This window comes from Rattus norvegicus, chromosome 8, assembly GCF_021556685.1.
Source record: "Rattus norvegicus strain SHRSP/BbbUtx chromosome 8, alternate assembly SHRSP_T2T, whole genome shotgun sequence".
Taxonomy (NCBI): domain Eukaryota; kingdom Metazoa; phylum Chordata; class Mammalia; order Rodentia; family Muridae; genus Rattus; species Rattus norvegicus.
Genome location: NC_141541.1, coordinates 47726433 through 47733438, shown reverse-complemented (window position 1 = coordinate 47733438; position 7006 = coordinate 47726433). Strand labels below are relative to the sequence as shown.

Sequence of the window (7006 nt, the reverse complement as noted above, 5' to 3'; positions counted from 1 at the left end):
AGCTGCATTTACCCTTTCCAGTCTTATTCCAATATCTTTCAGTTTTTCTGTCCCCATTTCTTTTACAAGTTTATGACTTTTTGTTTATATTATGACCTATTTTGTTTAATCATGACTATCTTAATGATCATTGTGTTTCTTCTTCGGGAAAACACCAAATGGCAGATGACACTGAAGCAGTGGAGGGCCCGGAGGGGCCCAGGATTAGGAGGCCAGGGTGGCTTCCTCTTCAGGCCTTAGGGGCCAAGGTCTTGGCTGAGGCTGTGCTAGTGCAGGTAAAGCTGAAGACAAGGAGTGGATTCCCGTCACCAAGCTGGGTCACCTGGTTAAGGACATGAAGATCAAGTCCTTGGAGGAGATCTACCTGTTCTCCCTGCCCATTAAGGAGTCTGAGATTATTGACTTTTTCCTGGGTGCATCTCTAAAGGATGAGGTTCTGAAAATCATGCCAGTGCAGAAGCAGATTCTGGCTGGCCAGCGGACCAGGTTCAAGGCTTTTGTCGCTATTGGGGACTACAATGGCCACGTTGGTCTTGGTGTTAAGTGCTCCAAGGAGGTAGCCACTGCCATCCGAGGGGCCATCATCCTGGCCAAGCTTTCTATAGTCCCAGTGTGGAGAGGCTACTGGGGGAACACGATTGGCAAACCTCACACTGTGCCATGCAAGGTGACAGGCCACTGTGGCTCTGTGCTGATGCGCCTCATCCCCACCCCCAGAGGCACTGGCATTGTCTCTGCTCCTGTGCCCAAGAAGCTACTGATGATGGCCGGTATAGATGACTGCTATACTTCAGCCAGGGGCTGCACTGCCACTCTGGGCAACTTTGCCAAGGCCACCTTTGACCCTATCTCCAAGACCTACAGCTACCTGACCCCTGACCTCTGGAAAGAGACTGTGTTCACCAAGTCTCCTTATCAGGAATTCACTGACCATCTTGTGAAAACCCACACCAGAGTCTCTGTTCAGAGGACCCAGGCTCCAGCTGTGGCTAACACATAACGGTTTCTATACAAGAAAAATAAATGAATTAAGTCTGAAAAAAATGATCATTGGATTGGGACATTCCATTGGATTCTGGTATTCTTCCCAGAGGGTATACAACTGAAGGCTCTGAGTCTTATTTTCTTTGAATCTATTAATAATTTGTCATTTAATTGTTGTGAAACTATTGCATCATTTATGACTGGAAGATGGTATTGTAGTTTGTAGTGCTTCCTGCTATTTAAGGTAATTGAATCACACACACACACACACACACACACACACACACACACACACACGCATTCCTTCCTTCCTTTCTTCCTTCCTACCTTCCTTCTCCCTTCTTTCTTTCTTTCTTTCTTTCTTTCTTTCTTTCTTTCTTTCTTTCTTTCTTTCTTTCTTTCTTCTTTTCATTCTTTCTTTCTTGTTCTGATGTGACCATGTAGCCCATGGCTGGTCTTAGAGTTACCTACAAGGATGATACAAATTCTCAAATTTATGGGAAAACATGTAATACACTAAAAGTCTATGGTGTGACATTTGGATACTTAGGTTTGGGTCCTAGTGAGAGGTGAATTTAGTAGTAGTGTGGACATACAGAAGATATCCCAGGTGTGACAGAAAGCAATATTCTTGGGATGAGAAAATTGCCAACCTTGCCTTTCAAACCTGGATGATTATGGTACAATTGAACTTCTTTTGAAAGTGACAGTGGTAAAATAGCTTTGTAGGGTAGAAACAAAATCACTTTAAATTAAATTGTAGATGGAAGAATCCTCTTGTGTTTAAGGTAAAATTCAGCTATGATTGGTGTGCACATGTGAGAGGTTTCAAAAGACTCAACTGGGGACAAGACAAGGCTGTCCACTTTCCCCAGATCTATTCATTACAGTTAATTAAGTTGGGTTCTAGACAGAAAATAACGAACACTGAGAAAACAAACACTGTGTGAGTCAGTCCATGTGAAGTAGACTCAATGCTAGCATACCCTGTCTTCAGCATCTCCAATAATAACCCTAATTTTGCGTTTTTGTGTTCTCAGATAGACTGACTAGAGTAAACATTGTTCAGAATCTTAAGATTACTATCTGAATAGTCTAATACTATTTGAAAGAATACTTTTCATTAAAAACATGTCAGTTCACAAAGAAAAAATAATTCTGAATTATTAAAACATAAAAAACAATTAAATAAAATTTGGATACTCTATGTTTATACAACTTCTATCCTATCTCCTTGTCTTACCTTACTATTGAGCCTATGAAATGTGAATGTAATTGATAGACATTTTAATCTATAGTATCTATTCTGTAATAAATAAACTGACTTAATTATTTAGGGCAAGACCATGGGAATATTTCTTCAAAATTATTCCATATTGGCTACTTGTCAAAATGATAGTTACTTTTTAACACTAAAATAATAAGATCTGCTACTATTTAGAGGAATATATTATCAGAGTATTGCACTCTAGCATACAGGCCATTATAAATTCAATTCAGTAAAAACTTGTACTAGAGTAGAATAAATATCTCATGCTGCTATTTGAATTTCAGCCAGAAATTTGAAAATTGTAAATCATGAATTCTCACCTTGAGTGCATATTAGATAGAATAATACAGCTAAATAATGAATTCATGTCAGAGTGGAATAATATATATTCACCCACTAAGCTCTGAATTTTTATGGATCTATGTTTTCAATGATGACTTTAATGAAGATACAGATCAAAGATTTCTATTGAAATATAACAAAACTGAAAGAAAAAGTGATAAAAAGGAGGATCAAAATCTCCTAAGATCTCTGATCATAATTAGTAAGTTTTTGTGGGAAAGTAAAAGCACTAACAAATAACTGTGCAGCAGGAATAAAAATCAAGAATTGCTTCCGTTTCTTAATCCTCAGCTGTAGGAGACAGAAAATGTACAGAGAACAGATGCAGATGGTATACAGAGGTGTCGGGAAGCCACAGGCAATGTGAGCAGTAGATTCGAATCAAGATCCTCAGGATGAGCTTCATTCTTGACCTAGAATTACAGATTTTCATGGATCATTTACAATGTACCCATATCAATTCCTGGCAAAATTCCAATATCCCTCATTAATAGACTATAGTAATCCATAGACTCACTGTAGACAAATATTTTCATTTTTATATTTTGTGCATGTTTATGTTTGGAAATGTGTTACTGATTATTCCTTATGGATTTTTTTCGGGCAATTGAAGATAAAAAATATGATGAACACAATACCTTTAAATAAGTTAAACCTACATTTTCTTCTTTTTGTACCATCCAATTATCCATGCACTAGATGTTTGGAGGTGTTTTGAGGAATGTGGTCATTGTTACACTGGACTTAGAACTTAAGTCCTTTTCCAAGTGGTAATGGAATGTTGTCTTGAGGCTCTGTGAGAGAAAGATGAAGCAGAAAATTCCGATTTGGGAGCAATTGGGGGAAAGATAGTAAATATCTTCACTTCTTCTTGAGTGGCTTCCTGTCATGCCTGAAGCACCACAGAAGTTTCCATCTGTTTTGCAGCATGGAGACCTCAGCCTGGGCCACAGTGCTGGGTGTGCTCTGGCTTCAAGCCAACGGCAAGGACTTGAAGTGTGAGTGTGAGCGCCTGGAAAGGAAGGCTGTGGTCTGGCTTCATGATCATGCAATCTGAGCACAGCCCCTCCCTCCCTTACTCTCTTTCCCTTCTGCATCTCCAGGAGCTTGCAGCAGAGCACTCAAGTGTCCCCATGTTGCCCCAACCATGTTATTGTCTGTTTCTCCAGCTAATTCTTCCTTTTCAGGATTAGGGTGAAGTATGTATTTGGCAATTGGGACAAGCTGAGCAAAGGGAAGGAGCACAAGTGGGGATACTTAGCTGAATAAGAGTATCCCCAGACATGTAGGGAGTGTCCTGAATGTTTAGTTTATCCTCATTGCTGTATTCCTGTGGACAAAATTGACTAAAGCTGAATCAGAAGAAAGGGGTAAGAGCCATGGGTACTACAGGAAACTAAGTCAAGGCTGAAGGAAGATGTAGGAATGATTGACGGAAGCTGAGAAAAGAGCCTCCCTCTCCTCTCCCAAAGTTCTGAGTCTTGTTTCCTCTCCCCACAGGCTTTTCGATCCCCATGCTTGTGCAAGCTGCCAATAATCTCCTGAAATTATCTGTGAATCTTGCTGCCTTTGACTTCTGAGGATGTCACCCATGACAAGAGCCTCTTTTTGCTACGAGTAAGTCCCCTACTTCTTGGTGGAAATAGATTTTGGGTTTTATTCTTATATTTTCTCTTTTTTGTCATAACAATAAAGGACATACAACCTTGTTTATCTATTTCCAGGTAATTTTTGCACCTAATCTTCTGCCTCTATTATTTCTTCTGGGAGAAGTTGCTATGCTCTTCCAATATATTTTCTTCAATGCAACTTTCATTTTAGTCATATGCAGATTGGCACTTGAGATTTTCCAGAACAATTACAATAAAAAAGGTGCATGGAATCTAAAGTAAGCATGTAGCATCAATCCTGGTCAATGCTTGAATTAATAATCTGCATTACCGTTATTTACTCACTTTTGTTCTTGCATGATGTTCTTGCAAGGTCATATGCTAAGTATTATGTTTGCAGAAACAGGAATTGGATGAAAGTTGAAAGACAACATAAACATAACAAAGAAGGAACAAAAGTCATACATTTCCCATTTCAGAATTACTGAGGGTACCTTGAATAAATTAAGTTTATATTTTTGGCTTTATTTCCATTACATAAGTACCTTGATTAAATCAATACTAGAAGATACTGTTTCTCATTGCTAAACACCTTTTGAGATGACTGGGAGTCCTCAGACCAACCCTGTGATATGAGATTCCTTGCCATGCTCAACTCGAGTGTTAGGGAAGAACTGCTAGGATTAAAGACGACTATGCCAGTCAGTGTTCTTTCCTTTTTCTTCTCTTATTCAGTATTACTGCAGAACACTGTGTTGTTTGGCTCTGTTTTTCTGCTAGTATGTGAGGCCAGGCTGATGTCTGTAACTTAAATACTTCTCCTTATTCTTATGGTCAACTGTTGTTGTTTTGTGTTACTTTTTCTACTTCCACAAGTTAGGCCATCAACTGGGTGAATCAGGATCTTGTCTGCAAAGAGTCTTCCCTTGGAAATACTGAAAATATTTCCTTCAGTATTGACCTACCACTCTTTTGAGGAATTTACACTGGGTAAAGTCCAATTAGTGGGTTCTGTATGGTCCCTTTAGACAGGAGGACTGGTGATTTCTGAGTTTCAGGCTACTTTTGAAGTTTCCCCACCTTTCCCTGGAATTTAGCTGCCATAGGGTAAAGGAAACTTCCAAAACATTGGCTTCAGAGCGGTCTCTTTGACTTTGGCCTCCATGTATGATTATGACCCAGGAAGTCAGGTACACCAGAATAAAGAATGAACTGCAATTTAAAATAACTTGTAGTATAACACTTAGATGAATGTCAGAAAAAAACAAAATCTTAAATATGCCTTGAGTCTGTTAAGATTTACTTTCCTAATTAGAAATCCAGTGGAAATTGTAAGAAATTATTCTGGTAAAAGAGAAAAATCTTTGCTTTTTAAGTAGGTTTTTTATAAACATGAGCCACTGTTAAGTTTAAACATGTACAAACATTCTTGTGATGTTTTTTAGCTTTTGGTTTTGTTCCAATCTCTATTTTGGAACAATCTGTTTCCTTAGTAGAAAACTTCAATGGAAAGTCCTTTCCAAAACCTAAAGTAATTGCCTTTCCTGTTTAACTTTGGAAGTGTATAGATAATTTATTTTACATGATAAAATGAATGATGTAGCTGAGTCTTAAGGCTACAGAAGGCATTTAATGGAGGGACAGCATTGAAGATGAACTAATAATATAAGCATTGAGTTGTTTTCTACTGTGCAACTAATCTTCCAGGAACACGTTTCCCACTTTGGAACATCTCTTTACAATAAAACTATCACCTTCATTTTATGATTTAATTGGGAATAGAGGTGATAAACTAATTGCTCCCTCAGAGCTATCTCGGAACTCCAGGCAGGCTATCAGAGAATCTTCAAAACACTTTAACTAGTGATCCAGGGAGGGGTGGTATGGTCTTGATCGTGTAAGCCCCACAAGACATGATTCTTTATAATTGAGCAGGAAAGCTCCTTGGGCTGTAGCACATAGTTCTCATCATAAAAAGGAAATGCCAGTTCTAGTTATTGTATTTAGAAAAGCTGGAACCATGTTTCTAGGTGGATGGTATGAGTATTCAGACTTCTGCCAGGGTCTATCAACCTCTGATCCTCACACACTAACAGGTAATACACATGGAACTTCTTGATCTTTAGGCAATATACTTTCCTGAAATCAATTGCAAATTCTAATGAGCCTACAGAATCATAGAACATAATGGCATCTGAGCATAAACAAAGCCTAGGAACTTTGAGGTTCTTTGCTTATCAACTGTGGAGGGCTCGCTTGAATTGGAGGTGTTCAGGTGTGGATGGCATTTGTAAAAAGCAAAGGTTCTCAGCCCTCTCCTCAGGATGGTACTGGGTCTCACTTTACAATATAAATTTTCTTTAGTGGAGTATATTGACCCATGCTAGCCTATCCTCTCTCTTTAGAGATGTTCTTTGTGTCAGCTCTGGTAACAGCCTTTCTAAAATACGGAGATGCTAAAAAGACAGAATGTGCGAGACAAAAAAAAGTATATGTTGTGTGATTTATAAAATGAAGTAAAATTATGATTAAAATATACATTTAATGTCAAAAGTGAGGACTGGGGGATGTCTTAGTTGGTGAAAGTGCTTACTTCATCACCTGAGTCCAATCACTGGAGCCAACACAGGGGAGAGAGAGAGAACTGAGTCCCTCAAATTGTTCTCTGACCATCACACAGGCACCGTGGCATATGCATGGACACATGTAAACACACACGCACACACACACACACACACACACACACACTTATGCACATACACAATTTAAATATAAATAGACTGAAAATAACTGGGGAGAA

The 7006-nt window shown here is 38.7% G+C and overlaps 1 pseudogene; it reads left to right on the top strand.

Annotated features, from left to right (window-relative positions):
* The first annotated feature begins 324 nt into the window (after nucleotides 1-324).
* Rps2-ps42 (ribosomal protein S2, pseudogene 42) lies at nucleotides 325-1000 on the top strand (annotated as a pseudogene).
* Nucleotides 1001-7006: the final 6006 nt, after the last annotated feature.